The sequence below is a fragment of the Paramormyrops kingsleyae genome, chromosome 4 (genome assembly GCF_048594095.1).
Source record: "Paramormyrops kingsleyae isolate MSU_618 chromosome 4, PKINGS_0.4, whole genome shotgun sequence".
Classification (NCBI taxonomy): Eukaryota; Metazoa; Chordata; class Actinopteri; order Osteoglossiformes; family Mormyridae; genus Paramormyrops; species Paramormyrops kingsleyae.
Window position 1 is genome coordinate 9,587,348 of NC_132800.1, and position 20,113 is coordinate 9,607,460.

Sequence of the window (20,113 nt, forward strand, 5' to 3'; positions counted from 1 at the left end):
AGGGCTGCCAGCTACTGAGTTCAGCTTTGAGAAAAATGAGATAAAAAATAATTACAAAACCTATAAAACACATGTATAAGTAAAGAACTTGAACTTGAATTAGTTCAGATTTTTGAGAGATTTTGAATCACTGTTTAAGTCCAGATAATCTTGATAATGTAGGGTTACTGCATGAGTTGTGATGAATGAAACAGGTATACAAACAATACCTATAATATCTGGTAGCTGATTACGAAGAGGGTTTATTTTTTGAAAAGATAAGAACAGAAAACTCACTCACTGTTTTTCGTCACATTTAAAAGAAAAAGTTAAATGGACTTGAATGTGAACTAAATGGTGAACCATGAACATGAATTTATTATTTTTTTCCTGTAGGAACTGAACATTTAACTAATGGGGGTGCACTGCAAGCCCAGGACCAGTCTGTGGTTACTCTTGGCAAATTCTGAAACAAATTCATTCATGTCTAGATTTCTGTGCTTTCCTTCTCATGTGCTAGAATGGCTAAATTCCTCTTCCTTGAATGCAGCATTGGTCTGCAGCTGGCATCACGGGTAACAGAATACTCGAGCCATGGTCGAGACTGATACTGTTAAACGAGGGGAAATCCAAAAATGTGCAGGGCTCCGGCCCCCCAGGACTGCAGTTTGACACCCGCGATCTATATTATGCATGTAATTAAATAGGTTAGTATAACACTAAAATGTGTGTTAACCAATGGAGGTAATTGTGCAATAATTCATTTCTTTTCATATATTTTGGTCTATGTACTACAGTTTGTCTTTGTTATTTCTTTTTGATATTTATACATTTAATTTAGCATATATTTTAATTTTACATTTCATCATTATTTAATTTTATCGTTCAAAATATCATTGAAAATGGGGAAAAGGAATTGAAAAGGACAGTGTTTATCACTTGTGCTGTGACTTCTCTGGTGCACTAGGGGGAGACAGAGTCATTTGCAGCGTAAACTGCAGCTCAGCCTGGAAATGCTGCCGGCTGACGATCTCGGCTCCCTGTGTAAACATCCTGCTGCTGGGCTTGGTGCTGAGTCTCGTAGCCCTGAGGGTTCGAGTCACTGGATTTCTGATGGGCTCTTATATCACTGTGTTTCCCTCACTTTGATCTCTCTGCTCTGTCGTAGACCATGTTTCTTACTGCATAACAGCCAGCATATCTGGACCGTGGCAAACCATACAGATTTACACTTTTTAAACGCATTTGGTGTTTCATAACCTTAAGATATACTGCTCAGTTTTACCTTCAAACTCAGATCCATCCTTTACCGCCCCTCTGGGCTTCTCTGACCTCCAACTCTCACTCCAGCAATAGAGGATGGCGGCTCCACTCACAGACAGGCTGCAGTGCCTTCATTGTTTGCACGGGTTTCTGTGAGTGGAGCAGCGTCACTGATGATCTAATTCTGGTTTCCTGTGTAATGTGACTTTCTAGCCTACTGCAGTTGTGATAGACACACAAAGTATTATTGATATTGGGATTTAAACAGTGCCATCAAAAAAAAAAAATCAGCACAGTGTTCAGCAAGTTTTGCTACTGGCTGTTTAGCAGGTTATCTGTGTATCTTTTTTTTTTTTCCATGCCCCACATGGTGCTGCGCATGTTTACTTGTGTGTTTGTCTGTATTTTCATTTGTCTTTCATTTGTTATTAAATTAAAATATTGTTCATTATCTTTCTAGACAATGGCCAGCCCTATGTGGTATCAGTGAATACCAGAAAGCAAAAATCACTACTCATATCCTTGAAAAAATGGCAGTGATGGATCCCGGGCTGCCGATATTCTGCTCAGCATAAGTTTACCCTACTTTACCCTACTTTACCCTATATTTGCTTGTTTGGAGGCTGCCTGCCCCCAAATAAGTCTTCTCTAAGCCCCCCCAATTAAAAAGATGTTTCCACCCACAGCATACACAGTTAGTCGGGGTGCTTTATCATGTTATATCATAGACCACAGACAACATGTTGTGTTGAAAGGTCATGATGGCGGCCGTTTCAGAAATGTTGTAGCCAGAGGGCCAGACACTAAGCTCAGCCTCACACTATTCACATTATGATCCTATTAGGTCATTTTGTGCCCCTTTTTGTTCAAGTGTACGTGTGTTGCACCTGTTATATTCTCTGCGGCAGTAAAGACACAAAATGTAAAATTGATAGATATCAGTAATGTGTAGGATCACACATGCACATATCACAGGGCTTAAATTCCAGGTGGCCTGAGACAAGGCCGAGCCTGGTACGAGAGGCACCAAAGGGGGGTTACACACACAAACACACACACACAGATAACCAGGGAGGCTAGCACTCCAACTTTTATTGCCCAAAGATTTAGGGACCTACAGACAAGCAGAGTGGACTTCCCGGACAGGGGTCCCTCGACTTGGCACCCAACCCCCTCCACATACACTCTGCCTTACATTTCACTCACCCAACAGACAAACACCCTAAAGGAAGTTTCATTTAAGTTTGGCTTTTGTATACCCTGTATATTGATTTACTCACGACTACTAGTCTCAATATACAGATACGTTATGTTTGTATGTGTCCTAACTTTTAGAGAGTCTTCTGTGTTAAAAACCCCCCCTTCTCTTCCAACATTCCTTTGTGGTCCTTATCTGATCTTGGTGGACCTCACCAAGTTTCTTTGTTTCTACCATGCTATGTTAAAAGAACTGAATTAAGGTGTATTTTATCCATTCTGGAGAAGATGAATTGGCATAAGCCACACCAAACAAATTATGTTCTTTCCAGATGTGCAACTTATATTGATATTACCACAAACTAACGGCCACGCCTATCTATGGATAAGATGTGCTGTTTGTAATATGAATATTTGATGTAATATCCGCACAAAGTGTAACATCTGTTGAGGTGCAACCCAAAACCCCTGTATCCTATACTGATATGAATCAGTCACATAGATACAATAATTAATTGTTTAATCAATTAATGCAGATGGTATGAGGTATGTACCTGTGAAGCTGGTATGGCATATTTGGTATCAAACTGATTGTTAATCACCCCTGATTCCAAATCTGGTCAGTGATTACCATAAAAGTGGATGTATCAAAAGTTATAACAGCTTAATGAAAATCATCAGTAAAGGTAGAATCTGGCGGGCCATAAATCCCAAAAGGACTGAAACAGACCCCCTTCCGAAAGCCCGCCAAATGGATGGCCAGCCATTGGGCCAGGAGTCGAATTCCTGGTCATCCCTATTCATGAACTTTAGACCATAAAAATCTAGCACCTCAGAACAAAGGGGAGCAGAACAACCGCCAACCAGAGCAGAACAACCGCCAGCCGGCGCAGAGAAAACCATCCGCCCGAAGGAGAACATCAGCCCGGGAGAAGAGAAACCCACAAGAAGCCCTCCGGTGAAGGCCCAGCTGAACAGAGAACAGCACCCAAGACAAAGCTTCACCAGGAGAGAGAATCTAAAGGGACTCCACTCCACTGCTCCAAACGCCGCGCCTTCCTGAGTGCCATCAGCTCAGCAGCTCTGCCATCAACTGCCAAGACCCCCCCCCCCCCACTCTTCAACCAAGTAAACCAACTTCCTTTCATTCTAACAACTTAAGCTGTTCTGTTTAACCTGCTATAAGACTTTAGGGTCGTGTTTCCACAAACTATGCTTGCTTTGCAGAACAGTATTTCCCATTTCAGGTTACTCATTTAAATCCGGTCATTGCATTTTCATAATTACATTGTTTGTTTATTCCGTTATTTCGTGTTTGTTGTTTGTGTTAGGTGTAATGTCTGTCTTATGTCAGTTGTAGTGTTAGCTAGGAATAAATGCATGTCTTTTACACAACTTTAGCCTCCGTCATTGTGTGTCTCATAATAAGTTCCTGCCATTGTGCGATCTTGCTACACGCTCTGAACCTCAAACTCGCCTGAAACATCGCGAGACTCTCTCTCATTGGCCGTGAGGGGAGCTTCGCTACCAATCGTGTACATTACCTGGTGATGCAGCTCGCTGGACGAGCCTTCTAACCCAGGTTACTAAGCGATACTGGTAATTAGTGAATCCCATTTAAGTCTCACATTAACAGACTCACAGGGATACCGCAATTGAGTTTGGAGGAGCCGACCATTCGGCATAACAATTGATTAATAATCAGCATTAAATAATAATTAATTAAACTTTAATTAATTCAAACATATTGGTGGAGAATATTAAAATTTATTTGAGCTATTAATTCCTACAAATGTCAGAGTGGAAGAGAGAGACCAGGAAGAGAGAGCCAGTCTTCAGAGGGCTGGGGTCTCTGACGGACTCAGTCATGTCTCCTCTGCTCTTCCTCCTCCACGTCTTCTTCATTAGGCTGCCAGGTAAGAGAGAAATATCGATCATAACGCAATATTCATAAGTTCATTAGAAAGTATTATAAAAAGAGTCATCCAGTGGATAAATATATCAGGTTTTATTTTCTTAGAAAAATGTTACAATATCAGTCAATATATGTTTCTTTTAATTGCTTTGCCTTGTTGTTGGGCATCATTAAAAGTACATTGACTGTTATTTCGTGATCATTTTTATTAGTGATACTATTTTGTTACAAGTTTCTCTGTTCCATACATGTCAACTTGGCCATATTGGAAATGGTGAGATGGATAATTAAAGGGAAACCTGCACAATTTCGTAATAACAGTGAGCCATCAAACAAAGGCAGGGTCTTCTTACACACAGTGGGGCACTAATTTGAAACTGATATATTCTAATGCCTAGAGGAGCAGAGGGCAACAGTAATACTTGCCGAACAGGGGTGGGGGGGGTTTCTGACAGTGAAACTTGACCTTCCCCATGTTGTCGTTTTGTCTTTGGTTTGGCCACATGAGAAACATTGACATTTTCATCTCACTGCCATGGTAAAATAAAACTATGAGTCTTGTGGGCAAACCGTCAGAATTGTCATCTGTGGTGTTCAATGTGTGCTGATTGTCTGCAGGAAGTATGTGAGTACTTAGTAACTGGTATATAAGCCAAAACAACTTAGTTATTTAGATTAAATTATTATTTTTTTTGTATATTTACTAAACATGCAAACTTGAATTTACTCACATGTTGAATTGCATAATTTATTGCATTGAAAATAACAATGTTTCATAGGGTGAAAGGAGATTTACATGGATGCCGTAGAAATGCTGGGTAAATAAAACACAGTCTAAGAAATAGGTTCTGCCAGTGACTGTATAGACTGTGAGTTGCTAAGTCACCATTTACAGTACATGATGTCCCTGCAGGTGGTGACAGTGTGTGGACATTTAGGTATTTAACTGTGCAGAGTGGAGAATCTCTCACCATCCCATGTTTCTATGATCAGAAGTATAAAGACCATGTGAAATACTGGTGTAGAGGGGAATTATGGTCCTCCTGTACAATCATGGCACGCACAGACTCACCACAGAGCTCCAGGAAAGTGTCAATCACTGATAATCCCGCCCAGTTAGTTTTCAATGTGACCATGAGGAACTTGGAGACAAGTGACACTGGTATCTACTGGTGTGCTGTAGAGATTGGTGGAATTGGTGAGATGGATGACTTCCAGTCTCTCTTGATAGAGGTTAAAGGTAAGATGCAATGACTTTCACAAATTTTAATCCCAGTGAAGTATTTGCATACTGATTTCATACAATGCCCATATACTGATTTTTGATTAAAATAAATAAACAATACCTGATTTTTTTTCCTGTTCACACAGATGCTCGGAGTGTGAGGACTGTAAGCTGGGTATCTGCAGAGAGAGGAGGATCTGTCACCATCCCATGTTACTATGATCAGAAGCATAAAGACCATGTGAAGTACTGGTGTAGAGGGCGTGATTGGAATTCCTGCTCCACATTGGCACGTTCTGACTCCAATCAGCCAGCAGGGAAAACGTCAATCATTAATGACCCTGCCCACCTGGTCTTTAATGTGACCATGAGGAACCTGCAGGAAACGGACTCTGACACTTACTGGTGTGCTGTGGAGATTCACAGGGCAGCAGATGATGGTGTCTATCTACAGCTGATGGTGATGGAAGGTGAATTATACGTCTATATGTCTAAATATTCTGTATACTCCCTTTGGCCGAGGATAAAAAATGACCTACCTTTGCCACATTCCTATGATACAGCCTCTTGACTGAATTTTAATGATTACACCAGTTTTACATGAAGAAGCAACCTGCTACACATGAATAAATGTTTATAGCTACTCTTGTAGGTCTTTATCACAAACTGTGATCTTCCCTGCTGGTGCGTTGGTTTCCCCCCGGTCCAAAAACATACCAAATTGTGAGTGTGCCCTGTGAAAGGTTGGTGCCCCATCTTGGGTTGTCCCCTGCCTTGTGCCCATAGGCTCCAGACCCCCCATGACCTTGAATAGGACAAGCAGTTACAGAGGATGGATGGATGTTTATTATGTTTTTACAGTTGTTGTAAATAATATCTTAGTGGCTTAATTTGTCTATAAATTATTTTCTGTGTCAGAAATTATCCAAAGTTGATCTTTGTACCCTGATTGTCTACAGCTTTCATTATAATATTCATAAAAGCAAATTTTGTCATTTGGTCATTTTAGGAATTCATCAATTTGCATGCACAAAGAAAATGATTTTCCCCACTGTTAAACTCAGAAATGGCCCAATGTGTCATTTTTGACCTGAAAGACATGGAGGTTAAGCAGACTGAAATGTATTATTATTATTATTATTATTGTTATTGTTGTTGTTGTTAATATTTTTACTACTACTACTACTTTACATGCAATGGACAGAGTGACTGTGATACAGTTTTGATTACAAGGTGAATAGTCAGTAATGAAATCTTTAAGCTCCATATGGCCTATATTTTTAGTATTTTTTAGCTGGTTGTATATTCATCTTTATTAAACATCTCTTTTACAAAATTGTGTAACTATGATTTAAGTTATTTAAAATGCTTTTACTGCTATCTTTACCTGGTCTTCCACAGCAACAGCAGTTTCACCCAAACAGGGAGAGCTGACTACAGCTTTACAGCAGACAGAAAGTTTTACTTCATCTACACAGCAGAGAGACGGTTTAACTTCAGCAACAAAACACCCAACAGGATGGGCTGTGACCACATGTCCCTCTGGTGCCTTGACTTCCACCACCAATAAGAATCTGACCAGCACACAGTCACAGAGGTAAATTGCCAAACCAATTTATTTATCTGGAAACTTCTTTAAAAAGTGTACATTAAATATTGAAACCAGGATAAGTAAAAACCTGTCATGGATCCTGCATGAAACCCCTGCATGTCTTAAACCTTCACTTTCCTTCTCTTGTTCTTCTCCAGTCAGATGATCCTTCTGTTGACACTGGTGCTCCTTTTCCTCATAGTCACTGTTATGATCATCTGGATTCTGCGAAGAACAACCAGTGAGAAAAAAACACAAATAAACATTTACCCGAATTTGAACCACATTATTTGATTATTGATGTTATTTTCTTTTTAATTCATAATTTCATTAATCAGATAGTAATTCTAGTTCTCAAAGCTTGCATTGATCAACACAGATGTGAATGAAGCTCAGCTTTACCATCATGTCTCTGCAGAAACGCTGATCAGTAACACAAACAGACCCAGCCACCCTGTGAGTGTCCATTTCTGCATCTGCATCTGTGTTTGTTGCACATTACCAGTGTGACCCACATAATGCATGTCGCTTATACAGTACCAGCATATGTTGTGCTCTGATGCTTGTGGACCAGCATATCCTATTTTATCTCTCACATTAGTTTGAAAATATACACACTCTGTGGAGTCAGTTCTTAGAGAAAAGGCATAAAAAAGACAGAGCTGATGGATGTTTATGATGGATGAAATTTATTAGGAAAAGGCTAATGCAGATATATGGGGTTGTTTCATCTCCACAGACCACAGAGCCTGGAGATGAGCTGATCTACAGCAGCATGGTCTTTAAGAAACCATCAGCACAACCTGTGAGTTGAGTAAAATGTTTCCCTTTAGTTAAATGAAATGATTTCTGATTACCTCAGTTATGTAGGCAGGATAAATATTAACATGTGACACGTTCTGAAACCGTATTGTATGGGGAACGTTATATGATTACAGTATCCATTTACAGTGTGTGTCCTCTCTGTAATTATACAGTGTAACAGTAATGGTGCATGATTACAGTATCCATTTGCAGTGTGTCCAGTCTGTTCTTATCCAGTGTAACAGTAATGGTACATGATTATAGTATGCATTTACAGTATATATACTCTCTGTAATTATACAGTGTAACCGTAATGGTCAATGACTACAGTATCCATTTACAGTGTATGTACTCTCTGTAATTATACAGTGTAACCGTAATGGTACATGACTACAGTATCCATTTACAGTGTTTGTTCCCTCTCTAGCCCTCTGTAGACCCTGGGGATGAAGTGACATACAGCTCAATAATCTACAGGACAGACAGGGTAAGATTCCCCTGTATAACAGTAGCTAATATGAGACTGCATGCAGAAACCCAGACACAACCATTAGGATATAAATAAATAATTTACCAACTCTGTAACAAAGACAGATGGATTGCCTGTTACAGTAAATGGAGTTCATAAAGTCACCTGTAAAATCCCCTTTCATAGACCATGATGTCTCATCATAAGTGTGTTTTCTCCCCTCAGAATGCCCCCTGCCCCCCCCTCTGATGTGACCTACGCTGCTGTGGGGCCAAAGTAGAAAAGGATCTTTTAAAGTCCTTGGACTGCCTGCGATGCCCTCAGAACAGGGGAAATGTATCTGAAGGAGACGCCATTTGTAGATATTTGTGTTGGCCTGTTAAAGCCCATGCCCCCACCCCCCACCAAAAACAGAGTAATGAGTCATTTTGTTAGACCACTTCCTGTTTCTTTGTCTTGTTGAGTAAAATAACAATACAGAGGGAAACAGAGTTACATATTTGTGTTCCTGGTGAATATACAGCGTAAACTGTGGCCCAGCCTGGAAATGATGCCAATATAAACATCCCGCTGCTGGGCTTGGTGCTGAGTCTCATAGCCCTGAGGGTTTGAGTCACTGGATTTGTCATAGACTCTTGTACTGTTGCATTTCCCTCACTTTAATCTCTCTTCTCTGTCCTAGACCATGATTCTTGCCTTTGTCCTTTAGTTGCTGCTACTAATTAGCATTGTTGCAATGCTGAAATTATGACCTCGATACCAATAGCACTTTAAATATCACGATACTGCTACTGCAATGATACCATTTAAGAAAAAAACAGTTAAGTATTGTTCATGATAAATTATACACTTATTTCACTGAATCACATCACTGAAATTAAAAACATGCTTTGAATCAGAAATTATTTTAATGATTAAAGAATATTAGGGATTATGCATAGAAACCACAAGATCATAATCACAAGACTGAAAAATGAATGGCTCATGAGCATGGCGGGATATGCTAATCTAGCCAGTGCTTCAATATAAAAAAAAACTTCCTGCACAGCTCAATGTGCTTGGTTATTCAACCACTTAGACCATGGCGCTGTATAATAACTTGTAGATACCGATGTTAGGATACGTTAATATCATCAAACTATCTGTTTGCCATCTTGTGACCATGCAGGATTCTGCACTATATGTACACACTTGGATTTGCTTTGGAATATTAAACCATTAGCAATGTCTGTAATAGTGTAATCAGTACCATTGTAATGGTTTATATGGTAACCCATAAAGAGGCAGCTCACCCCAAAACTTTAAAAGGGCTTTAGTGTTATCAATCCATCTCAGTTGTTCTGCTGGGAGTTGATCTTCTCTTGAATTGTTACGGGAGATACTCCACTCTGTGCAGTTAAATACCTGAATGTCCTCACACTATCCAACTGCAGGGTGTAAATGATGACTTAGCAACTCACTGTGTACACAGTCACTGGCAGAAATTATTTCTTAGACAGTGTTTGATTTAGCCAGCATTTCCATAGCATCCATGTAAACCTCCTTTCACCTGACGAGACATTGTTATTTTCAATGCAATATATGATGCAATTCAGCATGTGAGTAAATTCAAGTTTGCAGAAGAAAAACTAATCTAATCTAAATCACTAATTTAAAATTTAAAGTATTTAATACCTGAGTTTTGAGTTATGTGATATATATCAATTGCTAAGTATTCACATACTTCCTGTAGACAAACAGCCACAAGTGTCAAGTCTGACGGTTTGCCCACAAGACCGGCAGTCTTATGTTGCCATGGCAACGAGATTAAAATCTCGTGGTTTGTCATGTGGCCAAACCAAACGAAGACGACATTGGTGAACTCAAGCTTCACTGCCAGACCCCCCCACCCCTGGTTGGCAAGTTTTACCATTGTCACCCACTCCTCTGGGCATCAAAATATATCAGTTTCACACCAGTGTCCCGCTATATGTAAGGAGATGGCACAGTGTTATCATCAAATTGTGCTATTTTTATCTCCCATCTCACTGTGTTCAATGCAACCAGTTTGACATGTCAACGACATGGAATAATAAATGATGCCCAACATTAAGACCAAGTAATTAAATATAACATCCATATGTAGCTGGATGAGTATTTATGTTGCTGCCCCTTTAATTCGCCCAATAACAAAGTGATGTGAATGTGGGCTCTCTATATAGGTCAGTAGTGATGGGGGGGGGGGGGGGGAACCTGACGCTGAGAGCCTGGTCCACTTCCGGTTACCCGACTTCCCCTTTTTGTCATAGGTATGGGGTGGCTTGTCCACAGTCTGGTGCTGCTTTTTTTGTGCTTGACTCAGTGGTTGCACTGATCACTTTTGACTTCTACCCGCGTCGTGTGGATCCCCTGTTGGAAGCAACTGTTTCGTGGTCTGCGACTGGAACTGCAGGTGCAGGGTGGCGTCTGCAGGGGGCACCATAAATGTCACTGATTTAGCTGCTGCTGCTTGGCCTGCTCTGCTGTCTCTCTGCTTGCCCTGCCGCTGCTGTTCTGCCTTTTTGTCTTTTATGCCCTGCTTTTTATGCTCTGCCTTTTCTTGTTTGTTTTGTTGTTTATTTTTTTTGCTAAGAGTCTAAGGAGGGCCGGGGTGTGTGCTGGTTCGCGAAAGCTGGTGGTGTCTCCTATAATTGTGTGCAGTCTGTGTGTTACAGCACAGGGTGGGTTTGTCTTGCCATGAGTGTGCGCCACATACTCTATGCAGTGTCTTTTACGGAGAATGTCAACCTGATATCCCAGTTGGTCCGCCTTTCAATGGTGTCAAATCAGACTCGCCACAATCTGAATGTTGAATTTATTTACCATAATTTTAATGTGTTAACCTGCAGGATTAACACATTCACCTGTCCTATTCCAGAGCTCTTTACCGAAAGCTATGGGTGCAAGGCAGGGAATAACCCAGGATAGGCTGCCAACCCATTGTAGGGCACACATGTCATTTACACCTACAGACAATGTGGTGACTGCAATCCACCTCAGCATGTTTTTGGACTGTTGGGTGTAAACAAAAGAACCTGGAGGAAACCCCACAGGGAGAACATTCAAACTCCACACACATGGGACCAGAGCAGAGACTCAAACCCTGGTCCCAGAGATGTAAAGCAGCATTTCTAACCAATGCGCCACTCCCAACATAAAACCTATTAAAATATTTTATAGCAATGAATTGTTTTTCAAAGAAAATTTGCCATCAGTCTAAAAATATAAACTGCTATAGTTCAGTTTTATGATCCTTTCTAGTGAAATCATGAACATTCCGTAATGGTAAATAGTTCTGTTTTACCTGGAAATGTAATGAAGATGATGTGGAGGAGGAAGAGGAGAGGAGCCATGACTGAGACTGTCAGATACCCCAGCCCTCTGAAGACTGGCTCTCTCTTCCTGGTCTGCTCTGATACCACTGATATCTTTGTTCTCAGACAAAATAAGGTGCAACACATGCGCACAGTAACATGTAGCAAATGCACAGACACTGTGTGATTACACGTCTCTGTGGGGTCTATATGGTCTCTATGGAGGGCCACTGTGTACCTGACCAGAAAAAGGGGGAGGAAATGATGCTGACTGAGGTGTTTTGGTTATTGTCTGGTCCTCTGGATGCAGCATCTGTAGTTCATTGTGAGCTATGTGGTAAACCACACCCTGCGAGTGTGTCAGTGACACTGTGCCACTCACAGAAAGCCCATGCAAACAGTGAAGCCACTGTAGCTTGTCTGTGGGTGAAGCCACCAACCTCTCTTGTTGGTGGAGACTCAAGGCCCTGGAGTGAGAGCTGGAGAGCAAGGAAGCCCAGAGGGATGTGAACTGAACCAGAGATTAAGGAGGAGAGGATGAATCCAGACTGGAAGTGGAGAAAAGCGACAACTGACATCCACGGAGGAGGATTCAATGCAGCGGTGGAGGATTTCGAGGAGATACCACAGGGAGTCACCGGAGACTGAAAAGAGGACAAAATGAGAGGATTGCCAGTGTTGCGCGGGACACCAGTACTGAAAAGGTACCGTAGGACCACATTTTTGAAAGCTGTTCAGTATTACATTTCTTTAGTACCAGTGTTGTGGTTTAAGTGGTGATCCTAGTAACTAGTGGCATGCGTTCACTTGTTTTTGCAGAAGATGGAAGCAGATTCATCAAGTTTGGAGAGCCAAATAAGATAAATCAAAATACTCTAATGTAGAAAAGGCCCCACATGTCTGTAAAATATGGCAAACATGCATGCAGTTGTAAAGGTGATGTAGTAGCCTATGGATATTAAATTGAATAGCTTATGAAAAAAGATTGCGGTTTAAATATATATTTTAAGTAAACAGAAGTATATGTATGGATAATTTCCAAATATATGCAGTTTATTTCACAAATTATTTAAAAATTGATGAATCTACCATTACCACACATCCGCAACGATAAATAAATAAATAAACCGGATTGTATGGGGAAGGTATGGTTAAAGTATCCATTTACATTGTGTGTTCTCTTTGTAATTGTACAGTGTAACAGTAAGGCCTCGTTCACACGGACGTCTGTACCAGGTGAGCGCCAACTGTTTTTCTGCTCATTGGAGCAAATCAAAGCATCCACACGGGCGTTCAGCACCGGCGTTCGGCCGGCTACGCGTTCAGGTGGCGTCAAATGAACGCTGCATGCAACAGCTTTACGTTCTGTCATAATTTATAACGATAAGTAAAGTACAGCTGGAAAATACAATTGGTATCAATGTAAATTGTTCAATTGGCACATTGAAATGTTATTTGTAATGGACATTCTTCCCCCTTGTGTCCAATATTGGTGCTACAAAGAATGTCTCTAAGTTCTAGTCCCTTACGCTGAATGGCCACTACAGTGTTACTTAAATAAACCTCAATACAATAGCATTTAAATGTATTTACTAACAACCTAATTCTGGTTTAATGGTAGAATATGTACACAGTTAAGAACCCCAGACATACTGTACTCAGACACAAATATGGTACTCAGACATACTGTACTCAGACACAAACACAGAAGATGAGTCTCTGACTTAACTGTTAATTATTTGGGAACCAAAAGATTAATAATGTTTCATAATTATTTTCCATGGTGTATATTATCTATCACCCTGTCACTTTTTCTGATTGCACCCAGGCATTCTTTAGACATTTTATTTACGTTGATTACGGAGGAGAGGATGCTTTTGTTCTTTGAACACCACCCTCTTGTGGTCTTTATTTGTTACGCCAGCAGATGCTTCAGTCCCAAGACAAATTCATTATTCGAACCTCAAGGCAATAGAAGCACAAGATTTCTGATCCATACAATTCACACTCTCATGGACAGAGGACACTCCAAAAGCTCCAGCGTTTATCACTGACCCCTGCAATACACAGCAAGCTGTCAGTACGATACCTCTTTGCTTATGTGCTATTTGTCCATTCAAGTTCCAGAACAGACAACACTGCATTAAAGAAATGTGAGGTGATCTCGCCGATCGGTTTTAACCACAAGGTGAGTTAATTTTATTCACCTGTACCAATCATACTGATAACCCACTCAGATGGCCCACAATGCCCATCATCGCCCTGCTTACTCCTAATACTCATGGTGGGCATACATACACACACACACGCACACACACACACAAACACACTGTATACAATGATTAACATTAAACTCTATGCATGTGTGGAAATAAAACACCTATACTGACTTTTATTTCTCTAAATTCTGTTCGACACCAGGAATAAAGTAAATTTGACCTGACTTGAGTAAGATAAAATTTCTTTATTAAAGCAGGGTGCACCCGGAGTTGACATCAAAGAAACAGGGTATCCCGCTCCAAAGAAGCAAACCCCTGAACAACAGAAAGGCTCCATTCTTATACATTTCTTTAGCTCCCCTAAAAGGAATCTTCTACCCCATTGCATAAGATGGAAAGGCGGTGATCTCAGGCACCTCCACATTCCTCTAGGCCCAGCGACAGACATCCAGTTGCCATAGCTGCATCCCACCCTTGCTAGCCCTTCACATATTTCTACTCAGTCCAATCCATGCAATCAAGCAAATCATATTAAACATAGCACACATATTATAATACATAAGAATATACTTCTGTTTCTCTATTCAGTATTTCTGTCTGCTCCTCCGTTATCTTCCTCTGCGGCATTGAGCAGCCAGTGTAATGCATCTTGTTTTCTCAGCAGGGCAAAGGAGTCTCCGATTATTTTCAGAAACAGGCGGTTTCAGCTTCCAGTTTCAGAGTCAGTGCAAGACACACATACACACGTCTTTTTGCCTAAGGCCTTAGACATTGACAGCATTCCCTCTACACACCCCTCCCAGCCCTACTGGAATTCTTCTTCCACACATGACATTACAATACAGCACAATGACATGGCAACTATGGAGAAATTATTACAAATTATTACCAAGCCAACCTCCACGTTGTCTGATGGTACCTTCAGTGCTACAAAACTATTGTTAAGTCATAAACAACCTTCCCACTGTCACGCCCCGCCGGTGGACCGGCAATGGGAGGCGGTTGGCCCCAACCAATACCGGGACTCTACGTTAGATAAAAGCCCGAAAACACTGCAGCCCGGTGCGAGGTATTGTTGATGAAAAGATACATACTGAGCGTTCATTTCCCTGTCTCCCGTATAGCTCCGTTCCGCCCTGCTTGCCCTGTCCGACTCTCCCTGCAACCCATCTCAACCTCCCTCCTGCCCTTCCTCCCCTTGCTCTTCCTCCTTGTGAATTCCCCGTGTGCCTTGTCTGTGTCTTTGGACGAACCCATCGGTTATCGACCCCTTTGCCTGCGACCCCGACTACGGTTCCGGATCATGACCCTGGCCTTCCGGTTGTTCCCGATCTCCTGGTTTTCGACGCTGCCAGCACGACCACGTCTCTGCCCGCTCCCAGTCTCTGTTCCCTCGGCACAGCTAAATAAAGGCTCTGTTAAGAATCCCTCTGTTGGTCTGAGCGGGTTTGTGACACCCACTGCTTTGCTACTCAAATGAGAAGGGTCCAGCAGTAGAAAAGAGCCTCGCTTATCGTGGATCTATGGAGGTGGATCACTGTGTGTGACGTCACTGACATGCTATCCATCATCCCATACAGTAGGTGGCAGTAGTATATGCAAACTGGTGTCCCATGGTAATAATGGAGAAGAATACGCCATTCATGGGAATGTGTCCGAATTCAGGGGCTGCATCCTTATAAGGATGAATTTGAAGACTGAATGTATCACAGCGATGCAACAAGGTTTCATTTCAAAGGGTCCTTCAAATGCAGCGTAGAAATGCATCCTTCTTTTTCATGAAGGATCCACCTGCTCCATGAAGGATGCATCCAATGGATTCTACTCAGGCTAACAATTCCCAAGATTCACTGTGCAGAGATGGGTGTGCCCCAGCTAGGGGATAGGAACAGCGCTTCGTGACTCAATGTTAAGGGTAGGAACAACCGGTAACTCAAATAGGAAATTACACAGAACATCCCATTTGACAATGCTTTCTGTTTGAACTTCGATATTGGGATTTCAGCAAAAGAATAAAGTATTTTTTGTATTTGTATTTTGTATTTGTATTTTGTATTTGTATTTGTATTTTGTATTTGTATTTTGTATTTGTATTTTGTATTTGTATTTTGTATTTGAAGAAGCCTCTGAAATGGGATAGCCTTGTCATGTCATTGTGACACATTCAATCTACTAATTCAATCTATTAGCCTTAGAAGGATGCAGCTCCTGAATTCAGACACAGCTACTGTGTAACTACTCACTGTTTGTGTGCCTTACTGTCTGGCATCAGACTTCCCTGCTTTTCCTGTTATATTTGTTGGACTATTGGAATACACATATTTAGTCTTGTTAAGGATTACCATAGAAGTATTCCCCGTTTGAGTTAATCTGTTTTCATATTGTTCCTCCCTTGGTAAAAAATGCTTCACTACATATAATATGCAGTTTGTTAGAACAGAAGGTACGAAGAAGCACTCCAAGAGGAATGGGCCACGATGACCTTCATTTTGAAATCCCATTAGAACCACCATATTTCTAGTTCTCCGGTTGTATACTCTATACTCATACAAAAATACAGTTGGCGCTATGGTAGGAGCATGTCAGCAGTACATTCCTAAGCACAGAGCGACTGACTAAGACCAGATCCAACTGGTGCCGGTGCTTCGAAGAAGGGTTTCTCTAGGAGACATTGTATTGAGGCTTTGTTTGAAAGAAGGAGTTGGTTGTGCACTGGTCAAAGTATGTAAATAACTCCTGCAGTCACTGCCCATTGTTATTCATGTTTCCTACTCCATGGTGTCCGATGTAAGTGGGCAAGGATTCATGGTCAACACCCACTCTGGCATTGAAATCGCCTAGAAGGACCAACTTATTCTTTATTGAGGATACTCCTAATGATAGTTCACAGGTTCTCATACAACTTGTCCTTTGTCTCAGGAGTGGCACTCAATGCAAAGCTCACTTTATACTCTCTGCTCATCAGAAGGCTTCCTCTGCCAGAAGAAGGTGTAGTCTTTTAGAGTGCTGGAATCTGTCAGGTGAGTTTTCTGAAGGCTGGCTACTTCGACATTGAGCCTCTGGAGCTCCTTGTTGATCACAGCTGTCTTTGACATTGCTAATGTCGTGGAGGTTGTCAGTGATCCCTGTCATCATCGTACCAACTTTCCAGGTACCCAGTTTAAGAGATGATCTCTTTCGTTGTCTTTGCTTTTCACCTGGTACAATGTTTATAACCTGCAATTCGGATTAATCCTCTTCTCCATGCACCCAATGAGGACGGCATGCTATGGCGGAACAGCACCTGCTTCGCTGGGGGCCCCCAGCTTAAGGTGGTCGGTAATTGTCTAGTGCGATCCTAGAATCCCTCCCATTGATGGAAGCAGCCCCTGGCACAATCAAACTGAGTGGCTTATAATCGGTATCTGCTACAGGTTGCCCATGAGGTGACATTCTTCTGGTCATGGGTGACTTCAATGCGACCACTGGCTGGCTACAAGGATTGTGTTGGTCCCCATGGGTCTGGAGACCGTGGTGAAAGTGGCTCCATGTTCCTTGACTTTGTGAAAGGACTGCGATCCTGGTTCCAACGCCCTGAGCCGCATTGTTGAACTTGATACTCCAATACTGGGGATGCGGCGAAGGAGATCGATCCTTGTGGGCAGATGCTGAAGGCTGCAGCAGAACTGCAGGGTCTATAGAGGTGCCCAGTTTGTGAATTCTGACCACATACTTCTTGTTGCTACTCTTACGCTTACTGAGTGAAGATGAGAGTAATTTGTCTCTCTCAAAGAGACATCACTCACCACGGTCAGAGCATACATTGAGACAACAGATAAGACACTCAAGTAGTGCCTTAGCCTGAGTTTCATAATACACTAGTTGAAAGGAGTGACATCAGACATCATCGGGAAAAGCCGATCCGCCAAAACAACGGCTACTCCCTGAGTATGGCAACCATCAGAGCAACCAGACCAAAAGCCTACAGAGATCTGGCCACTCCCCGGTCTGCATACCTCAGAAAGTGCTGCCACTGAATTGTGGAGTTTAGAGGAAGATGGTCATCTTGCCGGAAAGACAAGACGTTCCATGTGCCTACCCAGATATGCCACCTCAAATTAGGACCCAAGTGTTGCTATGCAACAGGCGAAGCGTTAGCACCAGACTTTCCCTGATCCTCAACAGGCCTGACCCTATTAGCTCTCCAATGGTTTCCACTCTTTGGGGACTGAGGCTCCCGAGGACTTTCCCCCATCCCCTTCAAGATGAGTGCAGCCTGGGATGGGTGAAAATGAAAGACAGCTGCATCGGCTTCAAAAAGGGGAAAAAGCACCGAAACAAACAGGTCTTGGGTCACAGGAGGGACTACATTGTCCCACTTGTCCTGTTGCCATGGCAAGCCTCACCAGGCCTGTGGTATTGACTCATTAGTACATTAACGGAGTGACTAAATATACTCAGTAACGAGTAAAATTAACATGGACGGCCCTCAGTATCCACAAGGTCAGCATCAACAGATTCAACCAACCACGGTTTTAAAACAGAAATGAAAAGCAAGAACAAAAATTTCCAAGGCAAAACTTGTATTTGCCACCATCATACGGAGACTATCATAATTTTCAGTCAGATGTGGGGGCGGCTGAAAAGTAACGTGGCTTCAGGTTTTGCTGTAATGGTGAGACTGAATGCCAGAGATACTCTGCTTTCTCATTACCCACAATGCTTTATTGTGCTGATAATAAAAGATGCTGCTTAAAATTCAAGCCCAAGCTATATACAAGCCAAATTCCCTTATTATTTGTGTTGTGTTTGGTATTACAAGTGACATAAAGATGATTTAAAGTATATGGGAGGATGTGCATAGATTATATACAAATATGATGCCATTTTATAAAACGGACTAGAACATTTGTAGACTTTGGTATTCATCTTGTAACCAGTCTCCCATGGATCCTGGGGGATAACTGTATTCTCAACAACAGAAACCAGTAATTAATTTTCCTCATACCAAGACAAACAAGCAACTCAATGAATTCCTCAGAAAAAAAGTAGAAATGCACTTATCCAATATTTGGATCAGTATCGACGCAATCCAGACCTATTTGATGCATTGAGTATCAGAAATATGTCAGATCCACGTCCGATACTTACTTATTTAGTTTTCAGCAAAAACTAAATAGCACTTTTCTGTAAAAAGATCCTATTCCTTTTTAAATTGATTTGTACAATCAATCGCTCTACAGCTCTTTCCCATTTTACATGTTTTTAGTGACATTCAAGCTGAATGCTAGTGCTGCCACTCAGTGTTTTTGCCACTCAGTGGCTGTGCTGCTCTGCCTGTTGTGATGTCATGCGCATACCCTTTGCAGTACGAGGATCGCAAGAACATCACATAAGAGCAGCGCCGCCCCTCCCTACACGTAGAACACGCGCTGTGCATAGGGCCCCACGATCCATGGGGGACCCCATTTTCCGCAAGGGGATGCATTCTCTGCAAATGCCCAAAGGATGCGCATCGCCGCCGTGAGGCGTGCATAGAGCACCAAGTCAGCCAATGGCAGGAGAGAAGAAAAAAGAGACGAGTAATCTGACACTGCACGCATTGCCACAATGATTGACAGCACGCAGCATCTGACCAATCAGCGGTCAAATGCGCCGACAGGCAGTTGGATCCATGCAGGTGGAGAGATGGCCTCCAAACGGCAATATGAATAAAAAAAAAAAACCTCAAAACAATAGGAGGCTCGTGCTTCACTTGAAGGTGGATATGTTGTTGAAATAAAAAAGAAAAACTTTGTAGCATAAGCACCCCAGCTGCTACCCTGCTAATCATGAGACAGAAGAGAGGATAATTCTGTCTAGATGTGGATTGGAGATTAAATTTTCCAGCGGCCCTGATTATCATTTGTTTAATGTCTTGTTAACTGCATATACATTCACCTCTGTTGAAAAAGGAGTGGTTAATTGACCAGTTGGTGGTCGTATGTTATCTCAGGTTTATAGCTATCAAACTATGCTATCAATATAAGTTTTGGGCTATTTTTATGGAGGTAAAATGTCACCATCTCTTGGTGAATTTAATTCATAACAGTCATATAAGATAAGATAAGATAAAAGATAAGATAAATTAATATAATCCT

At 41.7% G+C, this 20,113-nt stretch overlaps 1 protein-coding gene and 1 long non-coding RNA gene across 4 annotated transcripts in view; one reads left to right on the top strand and one right to left on the bottom strand.

Annotated features, from left to right (window-relative positions):
- Positions 1–20,113, bottom strand: part of LOC140588706 (polymeric immunoglobulin receptor-like) — a 109,757-nt gene that overhangs the window by 40,846 nt on the left and 48,798 nt on the right. The gene's annotated exons all lie outside the window — the stretch shown is intronic.
- Positions 11,057–20,113, top strand: part of LOC140588707 (uncharacterized) — a 69,283-nt gene continuing 60,226 nt past the window's right edge. Inside the window, exons 1-2 of the long non-coding RNA XR_011989878.1 lie at positions 11,057–12,479; positions 12,972–13,011. This is a non-coding gene — a long non-coding RNA (uncharacterized lncRNA). The remainder of the gene's footprint in view (positions 12,480–12,971; positions 13,012–20,113) is intronic.